Source organism: Artibeus jamaicensis, unplaced genomic scaffold (assembly GCF_021234435.1).
Source record: "Artibeus jamaicensis isolate MK-2021 breed Jamaican fruit bat unplaced genomic scaffold, CSHL_Jam_final contig_1015, whole genome shotgun sequence".
Lineage (NCBI taxonomy): Eukaryota > Metazoa > Chordata > Mammalia > Chiroptera > Phyllostomidae > Artibeus > Artibeus jamaicensis.
In genome coordinates, this window is record NW_026521194.1 from 5915598 (window position 1) to 5939538 (window position 23941).

A 23941-nucleotide genomic window follows, 5' to 3' on the forward strand; every position below is an offset into this window, starting at 1 on the left:
TCTGGGCGGTATGTGGCCCACAGGGCACAGGTTGGATACCCCTGTAAGCTGACCTTGGTCCTGTCTTAGCACAGTCCTGTTGAGATCTAGAGCATCCATGCCTACAAGAAAGAGCTTCTGCATGAAGCAACTGCAACATCTGGTTGGCATGACTAGTAGAAATTATGAGAGCACATGCAGATGTCACCTGGCAGGGTGGCTAAATGGTGGGGTGGCGGCCAGAAAATGAAATATATGAAACTATAGAAGAAAAAGTTGATCAATGTGGGGAGACCTTCTTTTGACCTGGGAGTTCTACATCATGGCAAAGACTGGTCACAGAGTACCACTGAGGTAACTCCTCAAACTTGGCCAAAGTGATGGCTTTCAGTAAATGAGGTGGGGCTCTGGAACCACCCTGGCATGGCTCTGAGGAAGGGGTCAGGGACAAGGGGGTGCTGGCACCGTGAATCATCCTTCTGGCTTACCGCACATGTTTTATCTCACAATTCATTCAACTCTTCTGCCTGACAGCTCCCTTGGGGATTTGGTTAGACTCCAGTAACCAATAGATCTCAGAAACAGAATGGAGACTGTACATTCATAACAGTTCAGCTCCAAGTCTACAGAAAAATGTTTCTCAGCCTCCTCCCCTGCCTTGCCAGTGCCCCTGGCAATTGAGAGCATTAACGAGATAATGTTGTTCAAAGAGCTTTCAGCTCATTGAAAGAAGTGCAGTCCATGAATGCAAGGTATCATTATTTCTGGCTGCCAGGTGACTCTGCACATGTGTCCCTTCCCTGTAGCCTCTGGTTTCATAATGCTTGGTCACCTGCATAATGGGTGTCACAACAGGCAGGAAGAGTCCTGGCTAAGGGAAGTTCTGTGCCGTATGTTCCTTACTTGTCTCATCTTCTCTGAGGACCCACATCTTGACTTCAGTCCCCAGGCAGGTCTCAGGCACCTCTCCCTAACAAAACCTCAAGGTGTTTTGTAGACAATAAAAGGATTGGCTGGGCCAAACAGAAACCATTCTATGGAATGAATTTCCATTTGGTTTATGTGGACATTAACACCACATAGAATATAAGTATCTATTTATTTACTCCCTTCATACATAAATATATATTTGCTCTCTCCATATATACATATGTATATATAGCAATGACATAAAACATGCCAAATGGGATGGTACAATACTAGTATTGACTCTCCACTACAATAATGATGAACATTTAAGCCAGTAGGAACCAAGAGATGGATGTCTTTTTTCTGCTTCTGCTCAGATCACTTTCTTTTGCTCATCTTTATCCAGTTTGGTGTCACTCCCTGGATTATAGTCCTCCATGATTCATGCAGATAATTTAGTCTCTAGATTATACTAAAAATTCAGACAACAAAGTGTAAATTAGATTTCCACCCTGTTCTTTTTCTATTAGCTTTTGTGTAGGTTATTGCAACACGGGATTATCAAAGGTGTGGTTCTCCTTCATGCACACTGAAAATATCCAAATTGGAGCATTCTCAAAACGGTCTGCAAATGGCTTTTCCACTGTGCCTGCAAAGGTGGAAAGGGGAGTAAACCCTCTTTGTCAGAGCGGGCAGACGCTTAACTTGATGGGATGGATGCTGCCTGAGCAAGCCAGTCTCCCCACCACAAAGACAAGACTGAGAACTGACTTGAACTGCATGCTCTCCATGTGCCAGAACCTGGGCTCGGGGTTGTTGCATGTGGTCTTCTTCTATGATCTCTTTTTCTGTCACACCACGGAACACCCTCCTCCTTAACCCCCAACCTCAACTGTGCTTAAAGCTTTTAGTTGTTGCCTCTCTTGGGTTTCACTCAAGAAACATCGTTTGTGAAAATTACAGTTCCTATGTGCTTTCTAGTATTCCCCAGAGAGGAGTTACAGGATGCAAATGCAGTGCATTTTAGTTTTGTGAGGAAGCAAATTCTATGTATGTCTGTACTCTTTGTAAGCTCTGAGCTGTGTGGCCGACTGCTGAATTTCTCTGGGTGAGTGTCGAGATGGGGCACTAGAGTCTGCCTTGTTTTTCTCCCACTATCCCACTTTCACAAAGGACCCTCCGTGTGCATGTCATCTTCTATATTTGGTGACACTTGAAGGCTTGGAGTCTTCTCCCTGGCTTCCTAAAGAGATCCCTATGCTTTTCTATAATTGCACATCTCATTGTCAGTGCTAAGGGCTTGGGGCTACCTGGCTTCTACTGTGGAGACTATGTGGACGTTTGTCTTTTAATAAAGGAATCTGCCACTGCCACTCCACTCCTTCTGTTCAGGGTTCAATTACCCTCCAAACATTGACACCATGGTTACATAAGGCAAGCCCTTTCGGGTGGCCCAGGCATAGACATATCACCTGTCTTCTTACCTTTGTTTGACTGGCCGGGGCAAGTTATTCTGCTCGATTTTTAACTCAGTGGGTTCAACAGGAACAGCAAGTGACTCGTGTGTGTGTGTGTGTGTGTGTGTGTGTGTGTGTGAGAGAGAGAGAGAGAGAGAGAGAAAGAGAGAGAAAGAGAGAGAAAGAGAGATTTAAAACAGGGAGAAATACAAACTACAAAAGAAGCAATGAAAAATATTAAAAAGGAAGCACAGAAATGAAAGTTCCATAAAGAACTCTCCATAAAGCTTTAATATTATATTTCCTTTACCTGTCTAGCAAAGGTCACTTGTCTTTATGTACTTCTCCCTTTTGGTTTTCCATCAAACTTCCCAGGGAAGTCCCTCTTTGCAACTCTCTCCCTCTCTTGTGTACCTGACCACCCAACTTCCACTTCTTTTCTTTCCTGAGATTTAACATAACCTATTCAGCTTTGGTCCAGGAGAAGGCTCTTTGTGGCCTCTATATTTAGCTTATTCCTGGAGTAGAGATTCTTTCCCAACGTAATCCAAGAATATTGCTCAAGATATTCTCTGGAATATTCTCTCATGGGAATGTTCTCTCAAAGTTTGATCTCTCTGTGGCCATCCCTTGAGATTTTCATCTTCAACTTTCCTGGTTTGCCTTGTCTGAAAATTCCTGGGCGTGGAGGCATTTAGAGACTGCAGGGTGGCCAGACTTCTGCACAGCTCTAAGTGATAATGTTAAGAAGAGAAATGCCAAAATCAACAAACAGCAAAAGCAGAGTTGGAAAATGGAGGAAAAAGACCTGACAGCCCAAGACAGGTGTGTTAGTACAAGAGTTGGTACCTTCTCCAGAAGCTGCCTGTGAAGGGAGAAGGATTTCCTTTCCCAGGGTTTCACCCAGCCTCTACCATGCAGGACAGGGAATCCAGAATTTCCTCATTCTTCTTGAGCCAGGACAGCAGCCAGAGCAGTGACCTGGGAAGTCACTTTGGCCACCTATGCTACCAAATAAGACTTTAATGTAATTCACCAAAATTGTATGTGCCAGATCCTATGCTGGGCTCAGGAGTCTCTACATAGAGTAGAGAAGGATCGGCAGGAATCGGTGCCACAATGGACCTGGGAAGCTGGAGCAAGGGTGGGGTAGAGGGTGACTCCCAGGTGTCCTGGTTGGGCAATTCGTAGGAAGGTGATGATGTTAGAGAACAAAGGGATTGTAACAGGAGCAGGTTTGAGCAAGGTGGGGCAGGGAGGTAGTGAAGAATGACATGTTTGGTTTGGTAGGTGTTGAGTGAAGGTATTTTCCATTAAGAAATCCAAGTGGAGATTCTGGAAAGAGATGGAAGTATAGGTCCCAGGTTCAACAGAGAGAGTTCAGAATTGGAAAGTTGATTTGGGAGTCATCAGTATAGATAGAGGCAGTTCCTAAATATGCTCTGACTTGAGGTTTTCTAATATGGATAAGGGGAATAAATATCTGTTATAAAATCATAGAAGAGTATGTATTGGTATCTGTCTCTGGTTCCTGGCAGAGAGCTCCTAAGACAATTGCAATTTTTGAAATGATAGGAGCACTGGGAACATCTTTTGTCTTTTATGTTTGGCCTTTGACCCAGTTCCTGACCAGAGCCTCTAAATCCCTTAGAATCCCCCTGGTAATTGGGAATGTCACTTGTTTTAATGAGGAAACTCATTTGGGTTCTTCAGTAGCTTCAGGATAGGTGCTGGTCACCAGAAAGACCAGGCCATGATGAGTAACTTGGAACTTTAAGCCCTACCCCCAGCTTCATCTTCTAGGAAGGAAAGAGGGGCTGGAAATGGACTTAATGATCCTTCATGCCTAAGTGGTAAAGTATCCATAAAAATCTCAATGCTTCTGGGTTGGTGGAAAGATCTGCATGCTGGAAGGGTGGTGCACCCCAGCTCTACAGAGACAAGCTCCTGAACTCGGGACCCTCTGGATCTTGACCCTTGTGCCTCTTCATCTGCCCATACATTCACATTCTTTAATGTATCCTTCATAATAAACACGGAAACATAAGTGTCTTTCTGGGACTGGTGAGCCATTCCAGAAAATTATCACACCCAAGGAAGGGTCATGGGAACACCAATTTATAGCCATTTGGTAGGAAGACAACTTGGAACTTGTGATTAGTATCTGAAATGGGAGCAGTCCCATGAAACTGAGCCCTTAACTTATGAGATCTGACTTATGGGATCCAGGAAGGTAGTGTCAAAACTGAACTGCATTGTAGGACACCCAGCTGCTGTCACATAATTAGGCGATCTGTGGAAAAACCACACATCTGGTGTCTGAAGTATTGTGTGTGTTTTTCCTCTACACCTGCCCTGACAAACTCGTGGGGTTATTGCAATCATCAAATAAGATAATTTACATGAAAATATTTTTAACCTGCAAGGATGCGCTTGTAAGATTCTAGTATTATTGTTTGATCACTGTGTTTATAATATGACAGCAGTGTGGGATGTAAAGTGAGGGAAGATGAAACCCTTCTCTAAAGGAGCTTGCAATTAACAAAGGGCATGGAGAGAACATCTGTGCCTATAGAACAATGAGAAAGATGAATCCGAGTGACTTTTTTCAGGCTCTTTTCCATCATGCAGGAAATGTACAGGACACCTGTCTTACTTGGAAGATGGTCACTGTTTTAAAACCTTGAAACATCCTTTACTACCTCCTCTACAGAGTCCAATTAGTGTCTATTAGCAAAGCAGAGAGCAATGTGGGTAAAAATGGAGACAACTGCACAAAAAATTAAAGAGAAAAAAAAGCAAAGCAGAAAGCTGCAGCCAGGATTGCCTATAAAATTTATGGGGCTCAGTGCAAAATGAAAACATGGCCCCTTTGTTCACAAACTATTAGGAATTTCAAAGTGGTGGCAGCAGAACACCAAACCAAGTGCAAGGTCCCTCTAAGTGTGCACAAGTTGCTCACCCATGAAGCTGACTCTGCCTGCAGTATTTCTAGAATCTGCTATGGGCACATCACAGGGTCACCATTTGAATTGAGAGAAAGAGCTTGAGTCTCCAGGTGTTCAACGAACAGTTGTTAAATCATCATGGCGGGAGTCTCTTATGTGCTGAGCCAGCCCAGAACGGGGCACGGAGTTGATCAGGATAGCTAAAGCTCTCTTTCCTTGATCATTTGCTTGCTCAGTGAAAAAAAAAAACCCACGTATATTTTTTCTTGAAAGTCCAGTTTGAATGCTACCCCCCAAATTGTCCCTTGAGAATTTCCCCTTCCTCCTGTGTCCCCACAGTGCTCCCTGTACCCTGACTACATTCTTTCTTCAGGAAAATGGACAGAACTTTATGAACAACTGAATGTGGGCCCAAATCCAAGTCTTCTTTTCCAAGGTGGGGAGGGGGTCTTTCCAGCGGATTTCCCTCAGCACCATGTGATGATGGGGTCACAGGAATGAGGAGATAGTGGGCCCTGAGGGCAGCCAGGGGGCAACACACATCCCCTTGCTGGTCGCTCTGGCCGTGAGCACTGTATTGTTTATGCATGTTACCAACTGAAGAACTTCAGGGAGTCCTGTGTTCCACCACAGTTCTTCCTGGGCACCGAGCTGCTTAAGCACTGGGACTCTCACCCCATGCTCACATTCATCCTTCCTCTTGAGAAGCCCCTGGCTATCCTTTCTTTTCTTTTTGTCCTTCTATCATGGCATCTGTGGGCTTGTAACAAGGCCAGGACACAGGAGCCATGGTCAGACCACAGCCTCGCAAATCATGTCTCTATAGTTCCCTTATTTTCTTCAATAGAGGCAGAAAGGTTTGGCGGGTCTTCCTTCCTCCCAGAAGGTGGAGTCGGCGTTAAGGCAGCCTGGGGGAGATGATGGCTAAGGCAGCAAGTCCTTCCTCCGTTTCCCTCCTTCTCTCCTCCTGCATCCAGATGTGATTCTTCTCTGTACAGCCTGTCACGTCCCTTCTTTCCTTTCTCCTTTCTCCGTGTGCACACTCTCCACCCGCACAGCATCATCTAACGGCCACATGGCTTTGTCTCTCCCAGAATCCCTTTCTTCAGACTGAGGTCTGTCATTGGACCATCAGTCTGTTATGCAGAGAAAGCTTATCAAGCCAAAGACCTAGTGCTGAATCTGTCAGCCGTGTCGTTGCTCACAAGTTGAGAACCGAGGGAGGCAGTATCTCAGAGGCCTCAGCACCAGGAGGACTGGGTCTCACTCAAAGGGCCCCTCTGCTCTCAGTCTGATGCCCACCTGTGCAGCCGACATCGTCTTCCCTTTGGACTGGATTGCTGAGACCCAAACCCGTTCCGGATTTGAAAGACAGCCTGGATTTTCAGAACTGCTCCGTAGACGCTATTTTGGTGGAATTTGACAGAAACTTATACGGCTTTCTCACATGTTGTTGGAATACTGTCCTTCCCCTTAATATCCTTTTCCTTCTTTCCCTCTGGCTTTCCATTTTGATGTGGTACTTGTAGCATATGCTGCTTTAAATATCTTTTAAAAATGAGGGAAGGTAATAAATAAAAACATCAATAAACAAATGAATATATAGAGTAAAGGAATTTTTAACTGTCTTTAGAAAGCTTCTCTCCATTGTTCTTTTTTTTTACTTCCCTTTCCACTACATCTGCTCCACAAAATCCCCAAATAGCAGAGAAAAACACCAGGGAGAAAACAAAATGCCTGATAGACCCCGGAGTATTTGCCAAGGAGTACTTAGGATCACGTGACTAAATCATCCAATCACAAGCCTTTGCTCAGTTCCATTTTGATGGCTTGCTTGTGTTTTGCAGAAGGAGGCGTATTTGCATGTGCAAAAACAAACTCTGAGACGGTCTGAGATGGAAAGAATGAGTCTCTCTTTAATCACCTCCAGGCCACAAATGGAATGTTCTGACATTGAAATGGGTGGGGCATCTGTAGGGGCTGTGGAAATGGCTGTCAACAGTGGGATAGATAACTGACTTTAAGGTAATTTCATCCCAGGTCTGCAGCTGAGGGCTGCAGGAGGAACCAAATGAGCTTTTAGAATCCTTTTAGCCTCATGTTTATGGGCTGGAGGCTGAGTCACGCTCTGCTGTAGATGCTGTCCTGTGTGGTACTTTCCATAAATTTAAATCTTGCTGCTAATACAAAGTACAGTGCAGATGCACAAAGTTATACTTTGTGTAACACCCATGCTTCTGGGCATTTCCATGCAAATTAGGTCTTTGTACAGTATATGAAATCATTTAACTGGCAGCTGGGCAGCTCTCAGCTCAAAGAAACCCTGGAGCGAACCCTTTTGAAAGCAACTTTCCTCTGTGACTTAAGTAATCACACTCTCATTTATATTTCTCATAACTTGCATTGTATCTCAAAGCGTTCCTTTATAAATCTTTACTTAATGTAGGTAAATAAGTTAATGCCTATTCTGTAATGCTTTCCCCAGGGGCAACATGATCAGAGATGTGTCACACTTATAATTATATGTTAAGTCAATGATTTAATTGCAGCTTTAGGAGAGATACAGATGCGATGAAAGGTTTCTGCCCATTAGCTCTTATGGAGGAGGGACGGACCAAAGTCTAGTTTCTTTGTTTTGGAATGGCTAAGAATGACTAAGGGCGGCTGTTTCTCTGAGTCTTCCTGGGCTCTTTGATGAGGGGCTGCAGGGGACTGTGGGGTACTCAGTGAGCACGGAATAAGGAGCAATTAGTTTAAGTCAGACCTTAATTCAGTTGGTTGTCTTAAACCTGTGTGACCTTGAGCTAGTCTCTTAAAAATCACTGAACTTTAATTTCCTCAGCTTAAAAAAAGGTTCAATTATACCACAGGGTCTCTGTGAGAATGTGGAAGGACAGTTTTTATAACAGGCTTTTTAAAGTGTCAAGTGCAAAGCACACTAGCCATTGATAGAGGATGGGGTTGTTTGCTTGTTTGTTTTTATAATTGATGTCTGTTCTTGAAACAGCATTTTCTTGGTGGCCTCTAATTCCAGTTCTTTGAATTGAGCCTACTGAAGTGTTTTAAGGATTTCTCAGAAATTGGCAAACCTGTTTAGAAAAGACCATCATCAGTCTTCATGCCTTTGAAAGGATATAGATTATGAGGATTTCCAGAGAAGAGAAAGTTTGCCCTCTAATGTGGCCCATGAGAAAGATGGTCTGTGAATTTATGAACTAGTGGCAATGCACTTTTTAAACAGGCTGCGCTCTGAATTATTATTTTATTCTGCCCTTTGAACTCTCTCTTCTTTAATAATTTAGTTTGGCTACTAGATATTTACTCAATTGCTCATCCAATGAGTCATTTATGTTTTATAATATTATATATCCCACTGGCTTTTTATACCAGTGAAGACATAAAATTTTCAGAATTAGTTCAATTTTGCTTTTACTGGGTGGTATTTTTATAGTCGTAGTTGTAATATGAATGCTAAGTAGAATCTTGCCTTAATTTATTTTGCTTGGGTTTAACTTTAAATTAAACTCAAACAAGATTATGAACTGAAGTGGCTGATGTGTGTTTTGAAAGACCATGCTCCTGGGAAGTAGAGAAAGGGCAGAGAAGTGAATGCTGTCATAATTTTAGAATAATGACAGGCATTTAATCACATTAACACACAATAGAGTAATGCATGAGATTTTTTTTCCCCATGGAATTACTGGCTGCTTATGTTGTCTTAAATTGACATGAACACATCTTCACTAAGCTTTGAGTTTTTTGCCAACACTTTGTTTTTGGGGGTGGACACCCCAATAAAGAAAATGTAGAAATGTAAGTTTCTCAAGGTACACGATTATATGTACAAATATTTCACCATCTTTATTTTCCTGTTTTAGGACAATATGTATGTTGATTCCTACTTCTGCCTTGTAGCAAATAAACCTTAACCAACTTATTTCCATATCTGGAGCTTCACTGGAGCTGGTTTGTACCCACTGGTTTGTATCCTCATGTAAGGGGCAATACACACACAGGTATTACTACAAATTGATTATGCAGAATTAAATTGTATACACTTACAACCAAATAAATTGAATTGAAAACAAAGATTAGAAATGTGCAAAACTCATCACTTCCTGATTAGTTGAGGTGAGCACTCCAATGTAACACGAGGTGTCCAGACTTGCTGTCTACTCCGCCACGCCTGTCCCCAGGTCCTCAACCCCGATCTCTCAGCCTCTTTCCTTCCGGGCTTCTACCCAGCTGGCCAGGCCATTCACCACTGCCAAGGAATTGGGCCCCTTCTCTCTTGGGCCCACCAAGTGGATGATCTGGTGGTTATACACACCCCTTGCCTACAAGAAAGGCTTTCCAGAGCACCCTTGAGTGAGGCTGCAGTACATTTTCACCTTGTCCCCACAGAATAGGGCTGACTCATAAGAAACTAGGCTCTGGCTTTGTCCTCCTCCTCTAGCTGACTGTGCAGGATTCTCCACATGGCCAGAGGTGTGAGCTGGGGAAGGGTGCTAGTGTGACGGTGGTGTGTGGGTGTCACAGAGCATGCTTGTCTATTCTGATTCTGCACATGATCAACCCTCATGTGTCATTTTCAGCTTACGATGAGTGTCTGCTGGGCCTTTATTATAACTTGGTGGGTCTGATGGGACTTGGCTTACAGTAATTCTGACCAAATGGTTACCTGTGGTTCCGTCCCTACCAGGAATAAGCAGCATGATGAGGATTGCTTTTCAAAGGTGTACAGTTCTCTACTGCAGAAGACATGGGCTTGCTGCAGAACCTCAAGGGCCTGTGGTGTGAGTCTCCCACCAGCGTTTTTATTTTCTCACCACTGATCTCCTCAACATTATGGCATTTGCCAGATTGTTTTTCCCTACTGGTAAGATGCCAAGACCTCCATCAACATGCTTTCCTCCAGCTTCACTCAGATATCACAGCTTTTTATATCATCCAGTGTATGAGTTGGAGCAGTGATCTTAGGTGTGGAATATACTGTTCTCCAAACCCAAAAAGGCCCCCTAGACATTGCATTATTTTTGGTGATGGGGTGCATGACACAATCAACTGTCCTTTACTTTGGACTGGGTGCCTGGCGGGCCCCTTACCACTAAACATTTTGCAGAGGTGGCAGGTTCTGAATCTTTGCAAGGTGGATTTTCCCTACTCAGCAGCACATCTGTGGCCTGCAGCATGCAAGCCACCTCTTGCTCATCCAGCCTGATTAACATGATGTCACTGACGTGATGGATCAGTGTGTTACTCTGTTCAGTGTGCAGATGGTTCAGAACTCATCTGACTATTTTATATCAGAGAGAGAGAGAGAGAGAGAGAGAGAGAAAGAGAGCAGGAGAGTTAATGCAGCCCTGGGGCAAAACTTTAAGTGTATTTTGTTGTTTATTCCATGTGAATACAGACTCCTTTTAATCCTCTTTTCTTGTAACAATAGAAAGAAACACCTTCACCAAATCGGTGGCCACACACACATACGGGAGAGGAAGACACTGCAGCTATAGCACGGCAACTTCAGTAGGGGCTGAGCTTCCAGAAGTGGTCCTGGGTCCTCCCCCAGGATCCACTGGGTTCTGCAGGAGCCAGACTGGTGAAATGAATAAGAGGTATGATGGGGACTGTGACCCTGTAGCTTTACTTTAGATCCTTAAGGAGATCACTCACATCTGCCAGCTTCCAGGCATGGAATATTGCTTTTGATTTATTTTCTTGGCTTCAGAAACCTCACTTTGCTTTCCCCTCTGATAGCTGTTATACAGCAGAACCTGGTGTCAACTGCCAAGCATGTGGATTTTAACGATATAGTTTGGGACTGGAGAAATGGCGTGGGGTGGTCTGCAGGTCCAGTGTGACCCACTGTGTGCCCAGTGTGGTCAGGATTCCATTTCGTACATGGCTTCTGTATGGCCGACTCCAACAGGGGAGAGGCCAGGGCTACTTCAAGGGTCTGGGTGTTAACGTCAATTCAGACCCTCTGTCTGATGATACTCAAAGGTTTTAATGGGCTTCTTCCTTAGGCACTTCTTTTCAGGCCTTGGGATGAAAGCACAGTTTCAAGGGCTTTCTTTCCCAGATCGTGGAAAAGATACATAGAATTTCAAGGACTGCTGAGTCAGTGGGTGGGATGTGTGTCCCTCCTGTTCCCTGACTTAGTTTGCCATCTATCCTACCAAACATTCCCCCCCTCAAGCATTTGGAACCCAAATCTTTGGGGGGTTGGGGGGGATGACCACTCTATTGCTTCCTTCTCTAAAGGGGACATTGAGAGCTCTTTGCACTCTGTGTGCTTGCTGTTTGTCGGAGGAGGTGGAGGGAACTGTTGTCTGTGCATTGGCTCGTGTCACGTGTCCAGTGCCTGAGGCTCCAGGCATCCATAGTGATTGTTGCATCCTCGAGGCGACAAATTTGACAAGAAGATTAATGGGGTAGAGGACCTGGAATTTTATCTGCTAAGGGTTAAATCCAACAGGGATAGAAAATCCCCTCTCTGGGGAGCAGCCCAGCATACTGACAGGCTGGTAGAGAGAGTGTTAGAAATGTGGGAAAGACGATTACATTAAGGTTCGGTTATTGTATTATTTATTTGTAACAGGTTTTTTTTTTTCCTTGAACAGGAGTTTGAGGTCACTGATGGGTTCACAAACATAGTTAGTTGAGCCTTTTAAATCTCTTTCTCCGCCATCTGCTACCAGGATTCTGTCCTTTGGGCACTGGACACTGCTTTTTCCGTGTTTCTAGGAGCCATGCTTGTCATGAGTTAGCACCCTCTCATTACCAAGGTGATAAATCCCATCTCTTGGGACAGAGATAGGATTCATTTGAGTCAACTAACTCTTCCTTATCCAGTTTTACGTTCTGCTTCTCCTAATCAAGCATTCTTAGAATTCATTCCCTCGCTAGTACATGCTGGCTTGTTTAATCACACCTTTTTTAAAAAATAGTTTTTTCAAGTACAGTTTCATTCAGTATTATTCTATATTAGTTTCAGACGTACAGCAAAGTGGCTACAAAGTCACGTACTTGACAGAGTGCTCACCACTCCTTTGGGATATAGTTTAGGCTTCCCTTATTAGGTCAGCACTTCCTTGGCTGGGTTCTGCTATGACAGGTTACAAACCTAGTGTCTGGGATCCTGAGAAGGCACCCACGAGTTCTGTCTCTAACACGATCTCTGGAGGATGCTTCTGGGTTCCCAGATTTGTTGGGGGCCTGGCTCACCCTTTCCGCAGTATCCTTTGCCTCCTCTCCTGGAACACCTGTTACATTACGCAATCTTGTTCACTAGACTCCAAGCATCATGAGACAGGGAAGGGCAACCTGTATTTCATTCACTAGTATATTCTCTGTGCCTGACCTGAATTTAATAATGTGTGCCTTGAATAGGCCCCCTGTGACAAAGGCCAGCAGGTACTGAGGGACTGAGTGCTCACCACGGGTTATGCTCTGCTTCACCTCTTCCACAGGTAGCTAGTTCACTTAATCAGTATCTTCATCTTCTGGATAAAAACTACCATTAGTTCTTAATTTGCAGCTAGCCTGCCCTTCACCTATATTTCCACAGCACCCTAAATAGTCCATTTTAAGAACAGTAATTTCCTGATGTACTTTGAATTGTTTCTACCTTTGATTTTAAGCTATATATGAGTATAAAATCGTAGGCATTCAATAACAGTTGTGTGTATGCTTATGACTGAATGTGGGAATAAATTAACTTCCAGAAATTAACTAGAGGGGTTTAAGCATTTTATAATTTCACTCTTTTTGTTACAGGACTACTGCATACATATTCTTTTTAATTCATGCACACTTTTAAAGAAAGGTCAGAACTTCTAATCTGAAGTTCATGAAATGATTATCAGTCACCTTTACAATCACGTGACTAGTAAACATGCAGTACATCTTATAGATCAGGATATGCCAAACTTTATTCCACATGACACCTGTTTCTTTCATGTGAACCCTCTTCCTCTTGCAAATACAAATCAACTTTTTTATGTCTGTCACATACAAGCATGTGTTCCAGTGATTAACAGTCCAGTGTTAGAGTGATGAAAGAAATTAATTTTAGGTGTGTTTGGAGTTTAGAAAGAATTTGTGTAAAAATAAGATCCTGCTGCGATTCCACTATTTCCTACCAGTCTGAAATATGCTGTCCTGGAAAATGCGTTATTGGCACATTTATCATTGATCACAGCTCATTTATTCAAGGGCTGACAGTATCTTACTGCACATTTATTAGGGAACTGAGCCTTAATCATATCTGTGGTTTTAAGAGTTTCTGTCCTATTAGATTTGTGACATTTTTTACAGGAGAATTTTAAAAGGAAAAAGTCTCCCAGACCTGAAACTGAAAGGATGATAATTTTATAGCCCACTAAAAAAGACTTATAAGGACTTACCTACATAAAAAGGATGGCTCCTATTTTATTTTTATGTTCTGATGAGCAAACTCAATTTTTGCTTCCATGCAGAAGCTCAAAGCACGGTTATATTCTGAACTTATAAAACTCCCTGCCTTCTAGAAATTTCATAACACTTTCTTTTTTCCCCTTTTCTTTCTGGATTTCCATAAGAACCAAATAGGTACAATAATAATTCAGAAACACAAAATTGAGAACAAATCTACAGTACCAAAAATTGTACTTTCAAACGGTGGCACTTTTTAGAATAATTTTTACTTAATTATTTCAGTGAATATTTGGGCCTCCACCAAGTGCTGGCCACTGCTGTGAGTGGGTCAGATACATCAGTAAGAAATATATCTACATTGAAGGGCCCAGGAGAGCATACATGCCAGTAAGAGTAGATATCAAAAAAAATAAGCATAGCATATAATCAAGTTATAAACTATTAGTAGGTGCTAAATGCTATAGGGAAAATATAATCAGATGAGAAGAAACAAGAGTGGTAGGGGAAGGTCTGCAGTTTTAGATTATGTCACTCTTAATGAGATGCTGACATTTGAGCAAAAACTTAGAGGGTAGGGTAGGCCTTGGAGATACCTGGAAAGCCTTTCCAAATATAAGAAACAACTAGATCCAAGGCTCTGGGTCGGGTCTGGGCCTGGAATGTTCAAGGACCAGCCAGGAGACTGGTGTGGGGAGGAGCAGAGTCATCAAGAAGGAGAGTTGTAAGGCGTGAGCTCAGAGCAGGGTCCACAGAACCAGATCACAGCGGGACTTGCAGGCCAGTATAAGGACTTCGACTTTAACTCTAAGGGAAATGGGGACACAATGGATTTGAGCAGATAAATGACATGATCAGTCACGAGGATGGCACTGCTGGGTTAAGAGTAGACTGTGCAATGCAAGGGTTGATGCTGGGAGACCAGTTAGGAAACTTGCAACAACTTGGCTAAAAGATGATGGTGGCTCAGATCGATGGAGTGATGGTGAGAGTAACCAGAAGTGGCCAAATTGGGGATCAAATTTAAACATAAAAACAACATTTTTTAAATGACAGATTTGGTGTGAAATGTAAAGAAGGAATAGATCAAAAGTGAATCCAAGGTTTTTTTTTCCTGAGTAAGTAGCAGCATGGAGCTACCAGTAACTGAGACCGGTGAGACTCAGGCAGGGCCGTTTTGGGTGGTGGTGATAGTGGAGGAGGCCCAAAACTTAGATCTGTATACAGTAAATTAGCAATACCTATTACATGGAGGTGAAGGCATTGAGGATATATAGCTTTTTAAAAAACATTTAATTGATTTCTTTTTTAGAGAGAGGGGAAGGGAGGGAGAAAGAGAGGGAGAGAAACATCAATGTGTGATTGCCTCTTGCATGCCCCTTACTGGGGACCTGGTCAGCAACTCAGGCATATGTTCTGACTGGGAATTGAACCAGTGATCCTTTGGTTCACAGGCTGGCACTCAATCTACTAAGCCATGCCGGCCAGGACAAGGATGTTTATCTTTGTAAATTGTCAGTATATAGATCATCATTTAAACTATGTGACTTGTTGAGATCACTTATAGAGTGAATGCAGATTAAAATGAGAGGAAGTTTAAGAACTTCTTTAATTTTGTGTTTCTACTTTATAGCTGGCATAATTAAATAACATAATACAATAAATGCAGCTACATTAAGGAGTTTTAGAAATAAATACAAATTTTTTGGACATTAATGACTCACATGCTAAGAACAGAATTGGTGAGAAGCCCCTGAATACCAGGCAGGACGTGGTTAAAGGGAAATGAAGATTGTCAGTTAACCTGGAGGGTTGGTTAAGAAGAGATTATTTAAGAGAGTTTTTACCTTATTAGTGCAAGTAAACAAAGACAGAGAATAGGAGTCCCAGTCAATGCCTTCATTGGACTGCTCCCTCCATCCTCTACTCCACCACCGACTCAGGCAGAGTCAGGGCTTCGTGTGCTGTTACCACCCACCTGGCCTCCTGCTCGCCATCTTACTTGCACTTCTAGACCTATGTTCTCTTGCATTCTGTCTTCCAGTGGATTCTTCAGCGGGCAGGCCTCTGTGGGAGGTGGTGGGAGAGAGGCCAGAAGCCTGGAGAGTTTATCCCTCTTTCTTCATCATAGTTCACTCAGTGTCTATGTACTTCCATGACCATGGCTAATGCTGAGTGGTGGCTTCAAGTCTCATCCCAGCTCCTTACCTGTTGCACCATTTCCTCCACTCACCTCCTCAACTTTAGGGCTGGTGTTGGCTCTCTGGTGCTCATAGTCCTTTGGGTGCTCAACAGCTATTGTCTACACAGCACAAAAGCCTCATCATTAAACTTTCCTCTGTTAAGCTCTGAGAAGACCATGTTTTATTTTTATCTATCTATCTATCTATCTATCTATCTATCTATCTATCTATCTATCTATCTATCTATCTATCTATCTATCTATCTATCTATGATCCTGTGGGCCAATGGAGTTGCTTTTAGCTGCACAGTATAACAAGCTAATAAATGCAAACTTCCACTTCTTATTTGGTTCTTATTATTGTACAGGAAGATATAAAGGCCATTTATGATGCTTTATATTATTTGAGTTGAACAATAAATGATATTGAGTTACTCATTACCTTAGGTACAGACATTTGTTTAAAACAAGGCCTCAAAATGCCATCCTAGCACTACTCCATAAAATGGTCCAGTGTACAGAGAGTTTGGAGTAATCAACACTCACTATTTTTTTATTCAATCAAAAAACTTTTATTGAATATCTTTTATATGCCATCCACTACATTAACAGCTAGTTTCTATGTAGTGTGATAACTGCTTTGATTGAGGAGAATACAGGGAACTGCCACACAGGGGAGCACTAAGCAGGGCCAGTTAGGAAAGGCTTCCCAGAGGAGCTGATGTTTGAGGTGAGTTCTGAAGGATGAGTAGGGGAGGGGAGTGGTTGGACAGGAGCTTAGGAGAAACACCTGAGAAGTTAGAGTTACAGACTTTCGAATCTATAGCATATAAACAGATGTGAGTAGAGCAGGGATGTGGAAGAGATCTCTAAAGGAAGAGGGTAAGAGCAGAACCAGGGAGGGCTCAAATATTTTGTAGACTGGGAATATAAAGGGAAGCCACCTAAGGAAAAGTCTGAGAATGAGCTAGTGGAGAGGCTTGGGAACAAACAGAAATGCCATTGGAGCCAAGGGAATAATCTGAAGGATGAACAACGTTAAATACAACTGTATAATAAGATCAAGGAGACTAGACTCAGGTAAAGTGCATTGCATTTGCAGTTTGATGGGCAACAGTTTGAACAGTGTGAAGTTAAAGAGGGGAATACAGTGTTTGCAAATCACCATTTTGAGGGGACTGACCTTGAGGAAAGAGACAAGGAGTAGCTATCAGGCATCTCCAGGTCATTTAAGCATTTTCTGTTTTTATGCTCAGAAAGATATGAATCTGTTGAAGTGCTGCAAGAATGAAGACAGTAGAGAGGAGAAATTAAAAATGCAGGATAAGGAGGGAATTACTGTGAAATGAAATCTGTCCTCACCCTGAAGGATAAGGAAGGAATGTTATCACAAGCATGGACATCATCTATTTAGCCTCCTATTGTATGAAATAACACACATATATGAATATAGACATGCAGATATACTAGGCTACCTTCACATATGTGTGTAATCTCATTAGAATATTTTAGGTAATGAGTCACTGTATCTATAAATTTAATTCACTAGACTTTTTAGAATCATTTAGTTAAGTGGGACGTTTTGTCAGGCATAAAATGGAAGTGTTTTAAAAAGAAAATCGAACACAGTACATTTATATCACTGTTAAAATGTTTGAAGGTATATAATTAAGTTTGCAAATTAGAGTAAGTTTATTCAGAGCCCTTACATTGTGTTAGACTTACAATAAAAGAAGTAGAAGAATGTGAACCTCAAATTTAAGATAAAATGCGTGAATTTAATTCATTGACTATTACTCAATTAACCAAAGAACAACTCCAGTCTTTTCTGCACCTAAACTCTGCTCTCCAGGGCCCCAGATGCTCATACAGTATCCACAAACTAGTTCTTTGCTGGGATTCCAGCTAGTCCATCATCAGCCTCTGCCTATTTCTGGACTTATTGTTAAGAAACAAAAATAGGACTAGGTTTATTAGAACCTGTGTCAGATGGATTTTTATGATGCTGGCTTTCTTCTTGTTCTTGTTTAACGTTAAGATATAGATTGTTTTGCTCTGAGGTCCAGCATATCATAATACCGACCCCTTTAAGCGTTGCAGAATTCAGAGGCAGGACAGAAGAAATTCCAGAAGTACATTTTTACCCTCAGGGCTTATCATACAGATCCCCTCACTGGCACCTCATATAAGAGGTTGCCTAGTCCCTGTGTGAACGGCTCCAGTAATGGGAAGTACAATACCTAGATAGAATCTTGTTTTTGGACCACTCCGAAATTTAGAAAGGTCTTCCTTAGATTCTGCTGACATATACCTTCTTGCTTTTTCCTTCCAATTCTCTTCATTTTTCCTTAGGACCTACACCCTGCAGTGTAGTGGCTTTGGAGTCCTGTTTTTTTAATCTATCAGTTCAGCATACTTTCTCACCTTCACTGCTATTTCTGTGACATTGGGCAGACCCTTCTTGATGTAGCGTGTGCAGACTTGAACCCTGTGTGATTCGAGAAGCCCAATCTACAGCTAGCTGTTGCCCCTCAGCATTCACCTCTGCAACCTCCTATTTTTAAAACTGTATTCCCATCGACTCTCACTTTGTTCTTTTTTTCCCTAAAACCTTTGCCTTGGAAAATTGAGCAGCTTATACAAGCCAAATAGCTTAATTCCCCTGGTATCCTTATGCTGATCCCCTTCCTTGTTTGAAATTGGTTTTTATACCAAGTGCTGCCATTATTTTTACACAGAATTTATGGTTTAAGTTGAGACTGAATTCTTAGAAACAATGGATCAGAAGGCCATTTATTGCTGAGTCTGTGAAAGTCTTAAAATTTAGAGCAAGGGAAAAAAAAACACTTTCTTTTCTATACTTTTAAGCATGAAAGGCTCAGAAATGTCTTTGTTAACCAGGCTTAAGTAGTTACCACTTTTGGAATAAAGGGTTCAACTCTAAGCATCATTTGTAGAATTTTTGCGAAGTGAATAGCTTCTTTAAAAGAATATAACCTACCCTAGAGTATTTGCCACACTCATTTATATCCTGAAAAAAATCATGCTGATGTAAAAAAAATTAAATATGCAAAATTGAAAAGCTACAAAGGAAGTATGAAATTTAAACTGCAAAGCAGTGCAGATGGTGAGCCAATGGATGGTTATTTGCTTGGCCTCTTTCTCCTGGGAGAAATCTATTAAGTGGGGGAGGGAACCTGTTCAAGAAATAGACACCAATGAACTTGCCCTGGATTGACTCTCCCTGTATTTGGTTAAGACTATATATTTATATGTTTCAACTGTCTCTCTTAGTTCATCATGGTTCAGGTCCTTCAGGAAATGAGGTCTTCCCAAGGTAGGGCCTAATGACCACATTCCCTAACGGAAAAGTAATAGAAATTTTGCTGACTGATTTTTCCCCCTCACCATTAATGCTTCCTTATAACGATAATGAAAAACTTGAAATATTAACTCAATTAAATGTTTTATAGTAAGAAGGAATTGCCGTTTTATAGAAGTTGAATTTCTGGCCTGACAAGAGTTTTAGTGGGTTGGCAAATGCAGGAGAGGTGGTAAAAGAATCAATGATTATAACACAAATCTCAAAGTGTGAACTTGGGAGGGGTTTTTAACAGCTACATTCTGTTCGGATTAACTCTCCTTTTCCCGGAAGCACAGAGGATGTCCTCTGCTGAGGCGAGGCAGCTAGGACAATCTGTCATCTTTAATAATGCCAAGGGTAATAAGAAAGCCATTTTCAAGTTCTTCTGTTTTAATTAGATGTTGGGCAACTATCATCACAGCACAGTCTATTCTTTCTTCAGGAGCTCATATATTATAGTTATTGTGGAAGTGGAAGTCTTATTTTATAGACAACTGTTTAAAGCCATTCTGGCTAAAGCAAGTACTTGCTATATATTATTAATTTTTAAAAGGGATTTTCATTATTTTATTTTGTAGTATGAGGGAACCTACCTATGGAGCAGGACAGGGCTAGGGACAGATGTGGGCTAACCTGGCAGGTCTTGAGGTTGGCAAAGGCTATGGGCTTCCTCCCCTACAGCCCTGTGCCCATGTGCTCTGTTAAAACTTCACACTGAAGTCTACCCCTCATGCAGACAATTACCAGCCCCACAAGAAGGACCACCGGGCCTGGTGTCATAAAATCAGTGAGGTCCCCTTACCTGTCCTTTAGTCTCTGTCTTTCACTGCATCATGCCACCTAGTAGCAAGTTCTCTAAATGAAAAGGGTCTCTGGAGGTGGATTCAGTGCTACTCCAACAGAAAGATTTAGCTAATTTTCACATAGGAATAAGGCGATAGAGTCCTTGGTGAAACTGTGGGGCTCAGGACTGATTTGGAAGGCAAGCATGCCACTTGGAAAGGTGTCAGGCTGCTGGGCATGTTAGATTCTTACACCTAATCCACTGTTTCCATGTTGCTCATTTCAACCATGAAGGAGTTTCTAATATTTCTTATGCAAATAAGCTAACTCTACAGTGATGATGTATTAAAGATAGTTCAAGTATTTGTGGTTCAAATATTAAGTAACCATCATAGGTTATTCATGATTTGGGACTTTCAAATATCAGCCAAGTGTGTCTGTCAATCTATCTATCTATCTATCTATCTATCTATCTATCTATCTATCTATCTATCTATCATCTATATCTATCTGTCATCTATATGTATCTTCATTATACTGTGTATAGACTATAAATTATGTATCATATAATATTGAAATTCACGAGATAATAAATCACCATGAAATTTCTTTATTTCTTTTCTTCTTCCTCCAGTTCTCCCTCCTTCTCTTTCTTCCATTTTTCTTTTCCCCTAAACTGTCTCTCTTGTTCAACGAGTGTTCATTGAGCCAGAAGACCTGAATTGTAAACCAACCACCACTACTATACTAGTGTTAGTAAAACCCACAGTCCTGATTTGCTGAAGACTGAGGGGTTCCTCGGGTCCTGGAACTTTCTGTATTAAATAAGAACAGTCCCAGACAAACTGGGATATTTGGTCAACCCTGAATTATTTAACTTGTGAAGCTCAGGCCTCTCACCTTTAAAACAGAAAGTAATAATGCTTACCCAGTATTGCCATGGTGAAAAACTAGTGCTGGTGCATGCAAAATGCATGAGACTTAATGTGAAGATATGGAGAACACTTAATTTTCTCAGCATCACATCTCTCCCCAAGAGAGAAGTACTGGTTGGATAAGTAGTTTGATAAGTAGTTAAGGTGGATAAAATGGCCTGGAGGCCTGTGTGAGGGGAACTCGATGGTGCCTAACTTCTTCTCTAAGGGGATAGCAACCTCACTTTGCCTTACTGAGTGGATTTTGTGCTGAAGGCCTGATAAGAAAATAATTTCTCCAGGCCCTAAGTATGAAGAAGATGGTGTGAGGAGATGGGGATATTTTGCAGAAAGGGATGAAGACTTTTATGATATATAATATATGCTTCCATCTTTCTGTGAAACTCTTTCTAAAAAATACCTACATCCTTCCCTCACATATTTGCAGTTATGCCTTACTTTTTGTTGGGAGAGAGAACTGAGTCTAGATTCAGGAAGGCACAGGGCAAGAACAGAAGCTACTCTCTAGAGGATAATAATGGTACTTACCGTATAGACTTGTTGTCAGAATTAAATGGCCTGATGTATTTATGTAACATGATGTCTACAGGAAAACTCAGAAAACAGTGCCTGACATATTTTAAGTACTCTAAGGGTTCATTTCTGTATCATTATTATTATTAGGATAGCCTGCTCTCAACAAATACTCATTTTCTTTTTCCTCCTTTCTTCTTGGGCCTTGCTCCCTCTCTCTACACATTCCCGTTTTTAATTAGTTTTTAGTGTTGGATTAAAATCTAACAGTTGTTTTTGCAGGAACTTAAAAAATCCTGGGTAAAGTAACTTTTGTCCCTGTTGGAGATACTGTCATTGGCTCAGCAGAGTCCCGACAAAGGACAGAGCTGGTTATTCCCAAAGGCCCTATTTTCACTTTTTCAGAATTTCCAAGGCTTGGTATCAGAGGTTGTTGAATCTAATATATTTTTATAACTGCTTGGCTCTTTCTTTTTTTAAATTGAGGAAGAGGAGGTAAAAAGGAATTTGGTAAAGACACTCCAGCTGACAAATAGAGCAGGAAAAATAAGTAATTTTTTGTAGTTTTTGGTGTTTTGGGTAGAAACTAAGTGTTGTGACCTCCACGATTTCATCGGTCAAGTTTCCACACTCAAAGCCTCATGAATAATTGAAGCAATTACATAAATAGTTCTGTTCGAAATCCCACTTGATTTATTCAGCTTCTGGTCGTCTCACGTCTGGGTTATTCATTCAGAACTGTGTCTAGATTAAACTGACAGCTTCAATTACCCAAACCCCAGATCTGTGGACTGGTGCCTATACATCTGAGTAATTTAAGGGGTGGTTCTCTGAGTCAAACCCAGAATATGTTACAATCATGTAAGAATCTCAAATATTTTTATATTCTATTCCCAACTCTTTTTGTACAATCACTAAGTTTTCAATAGATGGTACTAGAATGCTACTGTTGAAAACCTGAATACTGGTGAGTAAATCATAATCAATCAACCATGCAAGGAAAACCTAGATCTTTCATGGGACCTTATGTTATCATTGGTAGATAGAATCTCCAGGGACAGGAAGTACAAACACTGTTTGGAAACAATAGACTTAGAAAAATATCAGAAGGGAAAGCTATCTAAACAATAACCCCTACTAAATACTCTTCTTCCTATGCTTTATAATACAAATAGTTACTGAATTTTTGCATGGAATTGGTTATCTATTGATTCATGCTTTTCAGTGTTTAATGTAAATAAAGCATTAATATTTTAGAGCTATAAAAACGCTCTTTAAATATTAAACCTGATCCAATGGGCAGGATTGTTTCCTCTGCAGTGTTGAAAATCAACCTGACCATTCATGCATGCTTAAGGTCAGAATTGATGACATCCTTTATAAATATGGAAACACAGAAGAATCCGTGCTTCCTTATGCCTGTGTACAATAAAAGAAGTAGCATTTTTACATTTTTAGTTATATGAAATTATATGAAGAATGGGGCTAGTGTTTTTCATGGGTAGAAATGTATGAGGAGGGACCCCCCAAAACAGAATTTATTTATTAAAAAAGTGTATTTATTCTTACAGGTTTATATTTCAGTCATGTTGAAAGTACTTTTCATTTGATGCAATACACTTACTGAGACATTTTTTGCTACTGCTTAGAACAGTTTTTGAAATCATTGATTTTGATGCCTTTTAGTGCTTCTGCTGTTTGTTTTGCCTCCTCCACATAAGCAAAATGTTTCCCTTTGAGGACTTTTTTCATCCAGGGAAATGAAAGAAAAAGTAGCCCGAAGTGAGATTGGGTGAATAGGGAGGATGGGGTATGGGGGCCATGACTTTTGGGGGGTCAAAAACTGAACACTCTGTGCAGTGTGGGCAGGTGCGCTCATAAATCACCCATCATTAAATGGGCAATATGTTGAGTCTTTAAAAACATTCACTGAGTTCCCAGTCAGGGCACATGCCTGGGTTGCAAGCCAGTTCCCTGCAGGCCAGTTCCCAGCAGGGGACACATGAGAGGCAACCATACATTGATGTTTCTCTCCCTCCCTTCCCTTCCCTTCCCTTCCCTTCTAAAGATAAATAAATAAATAAATATTAAAAAAAAAACATTCACTGAGGCAGAATGCAACCTCTCCCAACAATGCCATCTGGTACACTGATACAGAACAGTTTCTAGAACAGTCACCTAGTGAGGGAACTCCGTGCTACAAAAGGTCCACCTTCCAGAAGACAATTTCAGCCCCTCCCCCTCTTTCTATATACAAATAGAAGTATATGTTGTTCTCTACCACTTTCTAATCAAATCAACCTAGCAAGTTTGTCTTACACAGCAGTTCTAATGTTTATCTCTTTTTAAAAATCATAGTATCTTTAAGGCTGTTTTAGATTCCCACCCAAACTGAAGGGAAAGTACAGAAAGTTCCTGTATATCCCTGTCTCCACATGCATAATGTCTTTCATTAT